This window comes from Cervus canadensis, chromosome 12, assembly GCF_019320065.1.
Source record: "Cervus canadensis isolate Bull #8, Minnesota chromosome 12, ASM1932006v1, whole genome shotgun sequence".
Taxonomy (NCBI): Eukaryota; Metazoa; Chordata; class Mammalia; order Artiodactyla; family Cervidae; genus Cervus; species Cervus canadensis.
This window is the reverse complement of record NC_057397.1, coordinates 39,817,561-39,834,962: the sequence shown is the minus strand read 5'-3', so window position 1 is coordinate 39,834,962 and position 17,402 is coordinate 39,817,561. Positions and strand designations below refer to the sequence as shown.

Genomic DNA, 17,402 nt, shown 5'->3' with positions numbered 1-17,402 from the left:
CACACGCATGCACATGCTCACATGCATACACACACAGATTAGACTCTACTAATAGAAATAAATGATTGCCAATTTGGCAAGAGCTGTTTATCACCACAAAATGCTCACTTGTTGAACAACTATGGCTCATATGTTAAATGGAAGGTTTTAGGCACTTTTTGTACTTGTTTGCTTAAACCAAAATGGTCCATATAGAAGTCATATAAAAATATAAAATTATGTGCTTTTTAAGCCAAACAAAATTGTTATCACACTAAAGCATGTCTGTGTACTAAAAGTACAGTTTTTGTAGGCAGGTGTTTCTGGTACTAGTTTTCATATTAATTGAGGCCTTATTTTTTTATTTCTGTTTAAAGGTTTTGCTAGTGATTGAATCTACTCGGTAGAACATAGTAATGAACAGTATTCCATTAAAATTCTTACATGTACACTCTAAATTCTTTGAGATTCAGTAAAATAGAAAGATACCATATACCAAGATTTCTTTGTATATGATGTACAGTAGAGTTACAGATTAATGTTCCTTTTTGGACAACTTAATGATATTGATTAACATTTTAAAAAACTTCAATAGTTACACATTTTAAAAAAAGGTTGGGGTACAAGGCAGATAGCGGGATTATCTCTAAAGGCTTTTGATAGAGAAAGTGCATGTTAACAAACTTTAGTTGCCCTCTCCCCAGAGTTTCAACACTGTATTACAAAAAAAATTAAATTGTCAACTATTGCTTTTAAGACAGAGAACAGTTCCCACTTTCTATAACATTAGCTTCTGAAATCAACACCCATATTCAACAACCTTGATATCATGTCTGATAATGAGTCAGTGAAAAGAGTGACTAGACATATGGTACAATTCAGAAAAAGAGTAAGATGCCAACTGAGTTTTCCCAACTCATCCAATCAACTACTTGCAGAATTAAAAATAGAAGCTAAGTCTAATTCCCACAGCTTCTGCCAGATCAGAGCCTGACAACTTTGCATTGCAGTAGCTCCAACCTCTCCTGCCACTGGGATTACTTTTTTGAGACACCTTCCCATGAAGTTCAGTCATTTCAAGGCTTGGTTTAAACTAGAGAAAAGTAGGAAGAGGTTCACAAATTTGGGGAACAACTGTGGTAATGAGATCTCATTGTAAATTGCTCAGAAAAATTAAAAAGATAAAAGCTGGAAACATTAACCCTTACTATGTTATAAATTCTTCTTTATGTTACCTTCTTTAATCTTCATGACAACCCTGTGATTTTCCTGTTTAAATGTCAAGAAACAACTCACAGTGGTGAGTTTCTATCATAAAGATAGAAAACAGTAGGGGTATGATTCAAACTAGGTGGGGTTCAAGGTTCAAGCTCACTTCCCGAAAGACATGATTTGGACATAAATGGTAACCCAAACTCCCCAAAATAAATAAAACATTAAAGAGAGAAAGGGAAGAGGAGGGCCTAGTGATCAGCAAACCTTGAAGATAATGTCTATAACTTTTGACTGATCTTAAAAGTGACAAAAAGCTATTCAGAATAAATGTTATTAAATTAGACAAACTAAAAAAACTCTTCTATTTTACACTCACACACTTTGAAATCAACCAGATTGCTTTCCTTCCATTAATGCTGTACTGCCATTTTATTTCATTTTCCATTTCATTTATTAAGAGGTAATTCAAACACAATTATTTTACCTGAACAGTTTTTTGATTTTTTTTTTACTATGACCAAGATGCCAATCTTCCTCCCCTTATTGAATGGATTTTTTAATATCAGCTTATTTTAGTGTCAGATTTTAATTTCTGTAGTGAAATAGTGACTTCACAAATACAGAAATCTTCATAATCTTTAAAATTTGACTGGCTTTAAATCTGAATTTGAATTTGGTGGCTACAACCAATTCAAATTCAACATTATTTCTGCAAGTCCCAGATGCATTAAATTTTGTGAATGGAGAGAGAGCATTAGCACCCTGGTTGTTTTTCACTATACTTTGCTTACCAGAGACCCCAAGTGTGAAACCTCATGCAGAGAACTGTAAAAAATGGCCTAAAGACATCATTGACTTCTCTATTTATTCACATTCTGCAGTATACAACAAAAGGAACAAAGCAGGTTGTGTTGCTGTTACTATTGCAGTGACCAAGAATCCTCAGTCTCATAGTCATTGCAGTCCATTAAGATATGGGATTGTTGATTACCTAGGCCAAAGTTAGAATGCTTGTTTCATGTCTGCTTTTTAATGCCCGCTTGATTAGACAGCAATAAGCACAAAAGTAAATAGGGGAAATGTTTGTTAATAGGTTCCTCCATCCCAATCCACTAAAGAAACAGTATACTTTAAATACTGCTGTGAAATGTCTAGGGTGTGTCTGCCTGTATTCTTGCAACCCTTCACCTTTATGTAGCTTTTCAAAAATATGTTATAACACGTGGCTTCATCCTTGTCCTTTTAGCATGTTAATGTCTAATTAAGTAAAGCATGATGCAATCCCCAGCAAGCTCTCAGTTTCTCCTTTCTGGGACAATGCAAATCAAGACAGCCTTCTTCTAAGGAAGGTGGTTAAAAGTTTTGCCAATTGTGTTCACACTTCAGATATTCCAACATTACGTAGTTTAGCTTAAATAAGACACTTGCATCTTTGGGATTTAATTATTATGTTTTAAAATAAAGTTTAAAAGATACTCTAAAGAGAAACTAAGAAAAAACAACAAAAGATATACCATAATGCAGGTACATAAATATGAAATAAGGCAGTTTTAGATTAAAAATTCAACTTTTTATTTTTTAAATTAATCTAATTAAAATCTTAGATTTTACTTAAAACTGGCTAAAATGGTAAACTTTATGTTATGGGACATTTTACCAAAATAAAAATGAACTATAAAATAAAGTAAAAATTTACCTCATATTAGGCATATTATGAAGTTTTCATAAACTTGCATTATTTTAGGAATTTATACAGCTATTATCATATTTTGGGACATATAAAGAAAGCAAAGTTCCAATAATTTGGCCATCTGATGCAAAGAGCCGACTCATTTGAAAAGACACTGATGCTGGGAAAAACTGAAGGCAGGAGGAGAAGGGGATGACAGAGAACAAGATGGTTGGATGGCATCACCGACTGAGTGGACATGAGTCCATTGAGCAAGCTCTGGGAGATGGTGGAGGACAGGGAAGCCTGGTGTGCTGCAGTCCATGGGTCATAAAGAGTCAGTCGGACATGACTGAGTGACTGAACAACAACAAAGAAAGCAACAGTTTAAGTAGTCTTCTTTTGAGTTCTTTCTCTCCATCTTTCCATCTCTCTCTGTTTTTTCTAGGTTAATGGTCTTCTCACACCTGTCTTTGAATACTAGCATCAGTAGGAAGCAGTTAGCTCGTACTGGTTTCCTTAAGTATCAGCTAAAAACCTTAATATACTTTTGTATTTGTAATTGTTTTAGAACCTGAGGGGGATGTCATTTCTTGGTAAAAGCAAATATATTACTGTAGATAGCATTATTAGAAAGAAATAGTAACTTTCAGGCAGACATACATCCATCCTAATGAAACTGAATATATTTCAGAGTAGCCTACACCACTCAATTGCTGGCAATGCTCTTCCACATATTTGGCAGTATAGTACTCCAAGTCTGAGAACTGTGTCTTTTTCATAAAAATGATTTTGATTGGAAAATCCTCAATAAATCATTTGGAATGTATAATATTTAGAGCTCCTTCTGGGATTCCTTTTCTATGAATCAAGGTTCTTTGACTCACTATCCTCCTTGGCACCTGCTTCCCAGTCTTCTCAGCTGCCTTTGTGCCAATGCTAGTGAAGAGTTCTGATTTTACGTCCTCAAGCTGGGATAACAATAAAAGGAGAACCTCATCTCAAGTACCAGACATATCTGGGCTATAAAGGACATACATGTTGTCAAAGTAAGTCCAGAGGAATCACCAAGTTTATTCCTGGCTCTAGTTGCCCTCACAGGAGGAACAACCAAAAATTATTTGGGAACAGGACACTATTTGAGAGAATCCCAGAACACAGAGGTGAGGCTGAAGCACCTTTGCACCACAGAGACCAAGACAGACTGTATTAGGCTGCATGGCTCCTCCCCCGGGCCAGGGGAGCACCACTGAGGGGCTGGTTCTTGCAGTCGGAGAAGAGACCTGGGGGACGGGCAGCACCGCCCCGAGCATCGGGGTAGCTTTGTGGGAGCCACTAGTCTGATCTGCTCCGCTGGGTTTGCAGGGGAATCCGCAGGGCTTGACAACTGAAAGTTGGACTGTGATGAAGGGGTAAGGGACATGCAACAGCCAGTACATGGATTGTGACAGACAGAATTCACACCTGCAGTGCCCAAGTAGTGATCACAACTAGTGTCTTTGTTCATCTAGAGAGCCAGGTTAGGGAGCACTCCAACCAGGGAAATCAGAGGGGTACAGATCCACCTGATTTTCATGAAGCCCTAGAGCCTGGTTTGCCTACCCCCAGGGAAAGAGCATAGTCACAGCCTACCAATGTGGAGAGTGTCTTCCGGCCATCTGATCAAAAGGGCTGGCAATAAATCCTGGAAGCTGTGTGGCCCAATGGCACTCTAACCAAGAGGCAGGCAGGCAGAGCAATCACCCCCAAAGCAAAGACAGTACCGGTGTGGAGGGCTCCTATACTATGCTTAGGCAGGGAGATTAATCCTTAGCCAAGGCTGAGAGTAGCTCCCAGCTCCTCCCAACTGGGCAGCCTGTTGGAGACAGTAAGGGTAGCTGGAGTGGCCCTTCCCCAGTTCATGCATCCCCCCATCTCCACTCTGTGAAGAGTCTTCCTGCCCCAAATGACTAGAAGGGTTGGTGACAACTCCTAGAAATTGTGTGGCCCAGCAGTGTGCAAGCCTAGAGAAGGCACAGCTGATAGTTTGCAAAGCCAAGCCAGTGGCCTTGTTCAGTCCGAGAACCTGGCGTGTGGGTCAGGTTGAATTAAGATAACAAAAGAGCTTTACTGGCTTTAAAGGTGCTTCTCCTGCTGCTGTGCCTGGGCAGGGAATTTAATTCATAGCCCTACTATCACTGGAAAAAAGACTTCAGCTTGACTAACCAGGAGCCTATTCAGAGCACATGGGAAGCTGTATAGCCCATTCAACAGCCCTAGATACAGTGGCACTTGACCCCCCTCTGCAGAGCAAAACCAGTGTCTTCACCTGACCAGGGAATTCAGGGCACGCTCTGGCCTGACTTGGGTCCCCAAACAATGAGCTATATATATAGGTTCTGTGTGCTGCCCTGCTGCCCTGCCAAGAAACCAATTCATAGCCCCGTATACTACTGAATATAATCACCAGTAAAGTCTGGAGGAGGAGCCAAATTAATCAAGTATCCAGATACCAATGTAAGGAATCAAGGATCACAAAAAATTAGGCAAATATGACACCACCAAAGGAAACTAATAAAGCTCCAATAAATGACCTTAAAAAAGTGAAGATCTAGGAACTGTCAAAGAATTCAGAATAATCCTCTTAAGGAAGTTTAGTGAACTACAAGAAAACACAGACAAATAACCGAAATTAGGAAAACAATGGTGAACAAGACAAGATGTTTGACAAGGAAATAGAAGCATTAAAAAAATAAAAATAAAAACATGAATACTAGAATTAAAAAGTACAATAACAATAACTGAACTGAAGAATTCAATAGAGTATCAAAGGTAGATTCAACCATGCAGAAGAAAGGATCAGCAGACTAGAGGATAAGACATTAGGAATTATCCAATGAAAGGACAAAAGAAAAAGAATAAATGATATACATGTTATGGGAATTCCAGGAGAAAAGAAAAGAAGGGACAGAAAGTATATTCAAAGCAATAATGGTTGAAAACTTCTCAAACCTGGGATGACAAATGGATATCCAGATCCATGAGGCCCAAATGACCCCAAATAGGTTGGACTCAAATATGGCTACACTGATACACATTGTAATTAAATTGTCAAAAGTCAAAGACAAAGAAAGAATTTTAAGAGCAGAAAGAGAAAAGAGAAAAGGTCCATATAAGGGAACTCTGGGATAACTGGATATTCACATGTAAAAGAAACTGGACCAATAAATCTTATTACACTCACAAAATTAACTTCAATTGGATTAAAGACTCAGGTGTAAGACCAGAAACTATGAAACTGCTAGAAGAAAACATAAGCATAAAGCTCACTGCAGGGTCTTGGTAATGACTTTTTGGATAAGTGTAAGTTTTGTTTTGTGATGCTTACTATGTTTCTTAATATGGATGAACCAATATCCATTTAAGGGCATGTAAGTTCACAATAACTTTTGTGAATATGACTATTTGAATGTACTTTCATTATTTATTATGTAAGGATTTTAAACAAGTAAAGTGGTACTTGCAGACATTATTTAGAGCCTAACTTGGCTTTTGACTTCCAAGGTAGCACAGTAGCAAAGAATCTGCTTGCCAATGCAGGAGATGCCAGAGATGCAGGTTTGATCCCTGGGTTGGGAACATCCCCTGGAGGAGGAAATGGCAACCCATTCCAGAATTCTTGCCTGAAAAAAATTTCATGGACAGAGGAGCCTGGTGGGCTACAGTCCACAGTGTTGCAAAGAGTTGGCACAACTGAGTGACTAAATACACACACACACCCAACTTGGCTATTAGAGTAGGTGGATATATACTCCTGGAAAATAATAACTCATTTCTTCACTAAAATCAAATTGCTGAACATCTAGTTTGCATATACATAGCTAAGAACTGTATTATGAGTTGTAGGTAATAAAAAGTTGTTAGGCACAGACTCTGCTCTCTAGGCCTGTTTTACAAGAGCAGATCATGTTCAAACTAAAGGGCAGACCAAAATGGAAAATGCCATAGGAATTTAGACAAGGGAGAAACACATCTGAGACATGAAGGAAGGTGGGTAGGCTTATGGAGAAGGCTTCATGGAAGAGGCAGTATAAGATGTGAATAAGTTTTCAACATGTTGCAGGGTGAGTGAATGGAACAAAGAAGACATACAGGTGTGATGTCATGGGGCACAAACTGGAATAAAGACTACTTGGTCTTGGTTGGTCATGGGGTAATTTAAGGGGATTTGTAAGAAACTAGAAAAAAAAATCCCATGATCAGAGGAGCCTGGCAGGCTACAGTTCAAGGTGTCGCATAGAGTCAGACATGACTGAGCATGCATGCATAATGACAGCAAAGTTACTGATAACACTGACCACCCACCAGACTAAATACAGTTTTACTTGATTGGAAAGCAACAGACTGATTTCAAATCTATCTTGTCAAAACTACAAAACATTCCTACAGTTCATTTAACATCTAATAGTGCACACCCTTCTATTTGGTGTTCCTCCTCCTTAATACCAGGCGATTAATTTTTCCTTTCTCTGGGAAACATTTAAAAAAAAGGAAATAAAGTAATAAATCAGTTTCAGTCAGGATATCACACCACTGTTTCTTCCCAAGGCTTTGAATTTAGAAACTTCTCTCAGAAATTGTTTAAATGTAACAAAGTCTAAGTTCAGAAATCCCTTAAATTTATTTATCTTAATTAGTTGCACTACAGTAGGAAATTATATTTTCTATCTGGGTTTTCTTTTTTCCCTAAAGGCTTCTCCAACCATAATCTATAAGTTAGTACATTCATCTCACCTGTAAAATCACTGGCAGGTAAGATGATTTTAGGCAGCACCAGTCCCCTAGTCCTGACCCACTTCTTGCCAAACAATTCAGATTCTTCAGAAACCAAGTAACAGACACTTTCAATTTCTAATCATCATTAGCATATTTTCATGTACTATCTTCAACATAAATACGCCTTTTAAAATTACAGAAATTTTTATTGTACGTAAGATCAATTGCACTAACCTGTATTTCATAGACCGTGGACTATTCTTTTAAAAATGAAATATTATTTACTATGCTTTTCACTTATTACTCAGAATAGTTATTCATATGGTTAAACATTTTACGATTAGGTAAAAAAGGTGGTGAAAGAAAGGGTTTTGCTGTTTTTGTTCTTTGTTTCCCTGTCTAGTTGATGTGCCTTGTGTCAAAATTTCAGGATCTTGAAAATTTAATATCTCAAACCCAAACCACATTCAACAGATAATAATAATAACAACAAGCCAAAAAATTTTTCGGTACAAAGGTTTTCATGATTCAGAGGAACAGTTCCTGGAGTGGACCACTTGGAGTGAAATTCCACCCCCCACCCCTACTCCTTCTGCCTCATATACTGAAGGTAGGAACAAAGAAACCAAGTCAAATTTTTCCACAGTGTACTTATAAATAGAGAATCTGTAATCAGAAAAACAATAATGATATATAAATAGAAGTAACATGATTTTGCAGAACCAGTATCTTTGTCTAAAAGCCATATTAAAAAAAAAAGGTAAGCAGAGGTCAATTTTTTAGCTATAAAACCCTGGTCCTCTTTTTCATTGATCTCCTCTCTCAATGTGTTAAAATTGCAGGGCTTTGGAGTCAAACTGTCTCTATAATTTCAAATGTAAAGAGAATAAATGTCTTTCTAAATAGAATATTATTAACACACTGACACCACAGTTCGGCTTATTGCAACTGTTCTCTGTTGGGGAAGTGGCACATTTGCAATTCCCATCACAGCCATCTTAACCATTTCACAGAATATCATTCAAGCGCACATCCTTAGGTGGGCCACAGGAATGGGCACTTTAGCTCAGTAGCAAGGCGTCTGTGGGGAAATCCGAGGTCGGAATCCCTAAAACCTTGAGGATGCCCCAATAACCCGAGGCTTAGACTGGCCAGCTCCCCTGGCTTTCTCACTGCCTGTGGGGAAAGCCTCCGGAAACTCTTTTGAGGTATTGGGGGAATCCTAGGACAAAACGCGTGGCTTGCTTTGGCCGGAGGACTTGCTTCATACCCTACCCAGCTAGGTGTCTCACAGCCTTCTAAAAAAGGCTTCAAGAAAAACGGGATAGGCTGGCATTCACATCCCTACTTCCACCTATTCTTAGGCACAGGAGCAAAATTCGTTAGGTATCGCTCTCTTTCTCACAGCCCGACGGATTCTGCTGTCCTCGAAACCCGTCTAGGGTAGCTGCAGGGACTCCAACGAAGCGAGTTATCGGAAACCATGTTGGTACTGGGCTGAAAGGACTTTTTTCATGCCCTGTATTTGGGGGAAGGACACGAGTAACAATCCAAACGTGGTGGGGGGCAATGCCCTTTCTGAGTCCTTGACAAAATCAGTCATGGAAAGGAGGTGGTGGACAGGGGCTGACAAGAGCTGGCCGGGGGATAGCCACAGCATCCACGGGAGAAAAAAAATCAAGATTGACAAGAGAAATGAAGGGAGAAGTGGAGCCAAGTGCTGCACAACCCAAGCTGAACTCCGAAGGCAAGTTTCACCTCGAATCTGAGACTCTTTCTAAGGGCTGGGTGTTGAAGCGGGCGTTTGACGTCGAAATGTGCACGGAACCCATTCTGAGCACTGGAAAGGGAGAAGATGGGAGGAAGGCAAAAGAAGAGGGAAGATTTTCGATGACTTCTCCAAGCTCCTGCCAAGGACCTGCTGCTCACAAACCAGAAAACACCCAAGCGAAGGTTGAAGGCAGCAACGTTAAAAGTGCAACTCAAAATTATTTTACATTTTGAATACTCTTTAATATCTAAGTGAGTCTAGCATTGCCACGGTCGATTAGCTTTAATATGAATATAGAGGCTGACCGCCTTCTTTGTCTGCCCCAAAACACCGCTCCTCCGATCTCAAGCACTTGATTAACATTTCCAGTTGTTGCTCCTTCACCCCAATACAGAATGCAGCAGGGACAGTCGCCTTCTTCCCAGGGTATCGCAAACCCCATTATTAACCGAGCGCAGAGCACCGCGCAGCGCGGCCGAAGGTAGTGATAGCCCGGCAGCTTACCTTCTCGGGCGCGATCGAGTCAGCGCACGTCCCAGGCGTCCGCTGCCCCGGGCCGCAGTGCCGCCGCGCGGGCCGCTGCGTGGTCAGCTCAGCCGGCCCCCACCCCAGCTGCCAGCTGCTGCAGCCGCTCCCGCCGCCGAGCTCCGGCCGCATGAAGTCATCCCCCGCCCCGGGCCGGATCGCCACACTCCGCGCCAGCCGCGGGGGGAGAGGGACCTCTCCCGGCGGCGGGCACCCGCGCCCGGAAGCTGCGCCCGACGATCGCCCGGGTTCCCGGCTTTGGGATTATTTCCTATGAATGCTTTTTACCGAAGAAGCGTCGCCTGAGGGTGGACCGAGAGAGAAGAGGCCGAGAGACTCTCTCTGCAGAGCGCCTCTTCCCCGAGCTCTCCCCTGTCACTGCCGCCTCATGGACAGCTCCATTCCGCCGTGTGGGTTTCCCACCCTCCTCATCTTCCTTATCAGTATTGTTCATTTTGCTGAATTTGAGAGTGCGATTCGCTTTGGAGCTAGCATTCAAGCACTCCGAAAATACACACACACACACACACACACACACACACACACACACACACACACTCGCGCACGTACACACACAGTCAAACCACTCACAATTATGAAAGCCGGGACTTCTCGCTGTCTTACCTACGTAATGGAACAGGAAACTCCCAAAGGAGTGAAGTAGGACCGGCTAGAGAAAGCACTCAAGGAAAGAGGGGTGGCCCAGGATTTTTTTTGCTGTTCAGTAGAGTACTTAGTGAACAGATGTTTCCCCTCTAATACCTCCCATATCAGCCCTCCCTCACGTGGGGTGGCTGCTCTGGTGAGAGCTATAACATTTGGAAACAAAGAAGCTGAATCCCCATTAACAGATGGCTGTATCTCTTTCTTTCCTGAAGGATTTTTGTCAGACTTGCATTGGGAATAATATAAGCATATATGCATATAAGCCCTTCTCTCTTTAAATTGGCAGGTATCTCTGTCTCTCTCTTAGTCTTCCTTCTCCCTCCCTCTCCTAAGCTGTTCAGATTAACAATTTGGGGATTTAGAAGAAAGGGAAAAAATGCCAAAGAGATGCCCTCTTTACAGCTAAACCAGGGTTTCTTTTCCCAATGTTGAGTTAGTCCCAGTGAGAGAGGCTCTTTGTCACTGGGGTTCTGTGGGTGAAGTTCTTACACTCAACTTCCTTTTGGAATTGCCCATCACTGCAAGGAGATCAAATCAGTCAACCCTAAAGAAAATCAACCCTGAGTATTCATTGGAAGGACTGATGCTGAAGCTGAAGCTCCAATACTTTGACCACCTGATGTGAAGAGCCAGTGGACTCATTAGAAAAGACCCTATTGTTGGAAAGATTGAAGGCAAAAGAGGTCAGCAGAGGATGAGATGGTTAAATAGCACCAAGATTCTGTGGACATGAATTTGAGCAAACTCTGGGAGATAATGGGGAATAGAGGAGTCTGGCATGCTAGAGTTGATCCATGGGTTTGTAAACAGTCAGACTCAACTTAGTGAATGAACAACAACAACAGGTTTAGCCCAGTTTTATGCTTGAATTTGTCCAGAAACCTAAAGAGTGTAATTGCACAAGGCCAAGGCAGTACCCTTGATCTAGAAAGAGTCCCCAAACCTCTGTTTAGTGGCTCCAAAATTAGGAGGTAGTGTAGCAAACAGAATCCAGTGAGACTCAGAATTCTTGACCCTAAAATGCAAGCTAAAACAATCTAATTCATTTCTCTGAGCTTCACTTTCATAAAATTACACCATGAATACCACCAAAGAGCAGGGGATATGTATCAAAAGGTGTGTGTAATCTGAGTGGGAATATTGCATCTTTAATTTCACTAATCTCTAGCTTCAACAGTGTTTAGCATCTCCTTTAAGTATAAATGCAGACATCAAACCACAATAGTATTGGGATGCCTGTGACTTTGTCACTAGTAGATGTCACAGATAGTTTCCTATCGCAGTTTTTATAGCTATCTCAAAGTATCACTGAAGGAAGAAACAGAACAGGCTCTATCTTGAAAGCAGGACTCCATCTTGGGCCGGACTGTGGACTTCGAGCTCTATGCCCAGTACCTATGGAAACGACGTACCAGCTGGAAAACCAGGCCCCCGGAAGGAAGAGCCCTAGGGTTCTCCATCACCTAGAAGAATACCCTAATCATCTGTGTGACTGAATAGAATCATACATTCCATATACTTATTGGGGTATGACCACAGACCTATTGATAATTGTCCACTGTTAACTACCTAGGCTTAAGACTTATGAATCATGGGTTAACTTTGATTGTATTGTTGTAGGAAGGGGGACCCCCTTCTAGGGCCCGAAGTTGGGCTCTTGTCTAACACTTGGAAAAGAATTGTCTGAGGTTCACGTGCTGACAAAGCAAGAGATTTTATTGGGAAGGACACCCGGGTGGAGAGCAGGAGGGTAAGGGAACCCAGGAGAACTGCTCTGCCGCGTGGCTTGCAGTCTTGGGTTTTATGGTGATGGGATTAGTTTCCGGGTGGTCTTTGGCCAATCATTCTAATTCAGAGTCTTTCCTGGGGGCGCACGCATCGCTCAGCCAAGATGGATGCTAGCAAGAGGGATTCTGGGAAGTGGACGGACAGGTAGTGTCTCCTCTCGACCTTTCCTGAACTCTTCCGGCTGGTGGTGGCTTATTAGTTCCATATTCCTTATCAGGATCTCCTGCCATAAAACAACTCATGCAAATGGTTACTATGGTGCCTGGCCAGGGTGGGCAGTTTCAATCAGTGTGCTTCCCCTAACAGTATCTTTCTTTTTCTTTGTTCAGACTAGGTTCAGGGAATTTGGGGAGGCGGGGTTTGTGTATGTACCCTTAGGGTATATAAGGTTTTTACAAAAACAAAAACTGGTCGGGCCCTTGGTTAAGAGGAGACTCTGACTTGGGCCTGCTGGTGTAATAAATTGCACTCCACTATCTGCACTGTCCTTCTGAGTGAGTGTGTTTCCCGGAACGCGTGGCTTCACTACCCTGATGTTACAGTCAAATCATCATTATGTTTTTAATTTTACTAAATAGACTATATATTTTTAGAATTTTTAGATATACAGAAAAAATTAAGATAGTGCTACTGAGCCCAAGTTCAGTCTGTTCTTTACACAGCGGATCAATAAGTTGGGAGATGAATGTTGAGGAAAGGAGTAACAACTTTATTCAGAAAGCTGGCAGACCAAGAAGATGGCAGGCTAATGTCAAAATACCTATCTTATCAGGGTCTGGATTCCAGGTTCTTTTATAGAACACAGAGGGGGAGAAAGTGAGGAAGTAAAGTAAAAAGGCTATTTATCTCACAAATATCTCCTGGGATGACCAGCCTCGGGGCAGGCATGAGTTAATTTCTTATTTCTTATAGCTGTTCTCATTTGGGCTTCATTGTAGCTTAGTTGGTAAAAGAATCTTCCTGCAATGCAGGAGTCCTGGGTTCGATTCTTGGATCTGGGAGATTACCTGAAAAGAAATGGCAATCCATTCCATTATGCTTGCCTGGAGATTCCCATGGACAGAGTAACTTGGTGGGCTACAGTCCATCGGGTCCCAAGAATTGGACATGACTTAGCAACCAAGCTACCATTTTCCTGTGGACACAGTCAAGATGTTTCCCTGAACAAAGACACTTCTGTTTAGTATTCAGGCAGAAGGGCAGGGTTCCCTGAGGCAGACTATTATATAGTAATATATAGTGTGTGTATATATATATATATAGTATATATAGTAATCTTTTAGCAAACAAAAGCTATGGGAAACAGAGGGTAAAGTAAAAGAAACAGATTCTTCCCTGTAACAATAGTTTGGAATTAGTCCATTCCTGATTTCCTCTATTATTAATACTTTCCACTATAATAGTAGTTTTGTTAAAAGTAATGAGCCTATATTAATACAATAATATTAACCAGAGTTTGTACTTTATTCAGATTTCTTCAGCTTTTGTCTGACTTCCTTTGTTCTGTTTCAAGCTTCCCTCCAGGACACCACAGTACATTTAGTTGTCAAGTCCCTTAGGCGCCTCCAGGCTGTGACAGTTTCTCAGGCTTTTCTTGTCTTGGATAACCTTGACAGGTTTGAGAAGTAGTGATCAAGTATTTTGTAGCATACCTCACTAATGTAATCTGTCTAATGCTTTTCCATGATAAGACTGGGATTATGGTTTATTGGGAGAACACTCAGATAAAGTGTCATTTTTATAATGTCAGATCAAGGGTACATACTATCAATGTGATTTGACTGCTGATGTTGACCTTGATAACCTGGTTGAGGTAGTGTCTCAGATTTCTCCTCTGTAAAGTTACTCCTTCACCCCCTCCATACTACACTTGTTGGGAGGAAGTCACTGTTTGAAGCCCACACCCAAGGAGTGAGAGTTTTGCTTCACATCCTTGAGGACAGAGTATGCACATAAACTATTTGGAATTCTTCTGCATGGGAGATTTGTCTGTGTGCTAAGGCACTTCGGTCGTGTCCGACCCTTTGCAATGTGCTACTGATGCATTGTAGCCCATCAGTCTCCTCCGTCCGTGAGATTCTCTAGGCAAGAACACTGGAGTGGGTTGTCATTTCCTCCTCAAGGGTATCTTTCCAACCCAGAGATCGAACCCACATTTCTTATGTCTCCTGCATTGACAGGTTTGTTCTTTACCACTTGGAGCACCTAGGAAGTTCTATTTTCCCCTAAATATCAATTAATTCAATAGTTTATTTGTATCAGTAGATACATGAATATTTATTTTATACTTTGGGTTATAATCCAATAGTACTTTATTTTGTTGTTTAAATTGTTCCAGCACTCACCACTGGGAGCTTTCTCTATTGATGCCTATCTTTTTTTGACATACACCTTTTGGATGTGTGTGTGTGTGTGTTTGTCTGTGCATGCGTGTGTACTTGTGTTTAGCATGTGTGTGTGTATGGGTGTGTTTAACATTTCCTGACTTTCTGGTACCACAAGATGCTCCAGGCTCATTTTGTGTATTTCCTGTCCCAGTTCTCTAAGGAACACTGATTTCTTTTATTGGGGAGTGGTAATAGAAACCAAAATCTGGGTTCTAGATGTGCTGATTGTTAATGGGATACTATTTCTTTAGGTTCTCTTAACTGAGAGAGCAAAGAAATATATATCTATACTAACCCATGGATATACACATATCAATAAATACTTTTGTATATACCTATTGATATATCCGCTTCCCTGGTGGCTCAGTGATAAAGAATCTGATTTCTAATGCAGGTGATGCAGGTTCAATCTCTGTGCTGGGAAGATACCCTGGAGAAGGAAATGGCAATCCACTCCAGCATCCTTGCCTGGAAAATCTCATGCACAGTGGAGCCTGGTGAGTATAGTCCATGGGGTCACAGAGAGTCAGACACGGCTTAGTGACTAAATAACAAATTTATATACCTATATTGAGCTGAGTATATACTGATAGCTGCACTATAATCCATTAACAGATTATTTTAGCTTTGTCTTCTTTATCCATAAATTCATATTTCAGTACTGAGAAATGTGGCTTCCACCATCCACCATCTATTTACTTAATTATTCAGTTCCCATGCACATGTATCAGAATTGTTAACCTAGGCCCACAACAACAACTATTTTTAGTATAGTAGTTAATAGAATCTCTGTTACATCTTGTTATTTAATGAGTTTAAATGCCCATACACTTCCATATCACAAATTTGTTTTGTAAGTTATTCTAATAACTACATTTAAAAATTAGTAATTAGGGATATCCCCGGTAGCCCAGTGGTTAAGAATCTGCCTGCCAATGAAGGGGACAAGGGTTTGATCCCTGGTCTGGAAAGATTCCACATGCAGCTGAGCAGTTAAGCCCAAGGACCACAACAATTGAAGCCGACGTGCCCTAGAGCCCATCCCCTGCAACAAGAGAAGTCACCACAATGAGAAGCCTGTGCACTGCAGCTAGAACCAGCAACAGAGATCTAGCTCAGCCAGAAGTAAATAAAAATTTTAAAGTATTTAAAACAGTAGTAATTAGTTTCATTTGAAATTTATATATTACATTTTATAAATTTAAAAGTATTATTTTAAGAAGATTTAAATGGGATTGTCAAAGGGATTCACAGTAAAAAGAAGGTTAGAATCTCAACTGCAGGAAGATTATTGTGAGGTTATAATGAGATGATGTGAAGTTATCCGGTACAGGTGTTAAGAAATAACAAATAATAAATACCTTGAAAGAGAGAGCATGCTAAGCCTTAATAATTTATAATTTAGTTGAAGTACTTGCTAGATATCAGGTATTGGAGGTAAAAGTTCATGTAATGTTAAGGGGAGGATGAGAAGATGAGGGAAGCCAGAAGACCAGGGTGACTGTGAAGGTAAGGGGATTTGTAGTTGAAGAGACTAGGGCTTGGATCCTACCATTCATAGCCTGATTTTGTCTCATTTTTGAAATAAGGAGAACAATGGCTATTACATAGGCTTGTCCTTAAGAGCCAAAGTGGATGTTTAATTGTGTCTTTTAATTTGTGTGAGGCAGTGGGGATTAAGTGTGGTAATTTGGGACAATCCCATAACATACCATATCATCCTTCCTACTATAGTTTTAATTCTATGAAGTTGGACTTACTGGAGTTTCTTATAATAGATTAGTGTCCTTCATCCATCAAAGTACTCTTGCCAGGTGCTTTTTTTTTTTTTAACTGGAGGACAATTGCTTTATATTATTGTGTTGGTTTCTGCCATACATCAACATGAGTCAGCCACAGGTATGTCCCCTCCCTCTAGAACCCCCCTCCCATCTCCTACCCCCATCTCACCCCTCAATGTTGTCACAGAGCACTGGGTTGAGCTCCTTGTGTCACAGAGCAAATTCCCACCTGCTCTCTATTTTGCATATGGTAATGTATATGTTTCCATACTATTCTTTCAGTTCTTTCCCTCCAACTCCTTGCCCTACCATGTCCACAATCTGTTCTCTATGTCTGCATCTCCATTGCTGCCCTGAAAATGGGTTCATCAGTACCATCTTTCTAGATTCTATACACATGTGTTAATATACAATATTTGTCTCTGTTTCCAACTTACTTCACTCTGTATAATAGGCTCTAGTTTCATCCACCTCATTAGAACTGACTTGAATGCATTCTTTTTTATAACTGAGTAATATTCCATTGTATATATGTACCACAATTTCTGTATCCATTCATCTGTTGATATACATCTAGGTTGCTTCCATGTCCTAGCTATTGTAGAAAGTGCTGTAATGAACACTGGGGTACACTTTTTGACATCCATCACAGCAAGATCCTCTTTGACCCACTTCCTACAGTAATAGAAATAAAAACAAAGGTAAGCAAATGGGGCTTAATTAAACTTAAAAGCTTTTGCTCAGCAAATTAAACAATAAACAAGATTAAAAGACAACCCTTAGAATGGAAGAAAATAATTGCAAATGAAACAACTGACAAAGGATTAATTTCCAAAATATACAATCAACTCATGCAGCTCAATACC

At 40.5% G+C, this 17,402-nt stretch overlaps 1 protein-coding gene across 1 annotated transcript in view; it reads right to left on the bottom strand.

The window, feature by feature from the left end:
• PKIA (cAMP-dependent protein kinase inhibitor alpha) overlaps positions 1-10,021 on the bottom strand; it is a 96,647-nt gene extending 86,626 nt beyond the window's left edge. The window contains exon 1 of the mRNA XM_043483740.1: positions 9,894-10,021. The gene's annotated coding sequence lies outside the window, so the exon portion shown is untranslated. The remainder of the gene's footprint in view (positions 1-9,893) is intronic.
• Between the last annotated feature and the right edge of the window lie 7,381 nt (positions 10,022-17,402).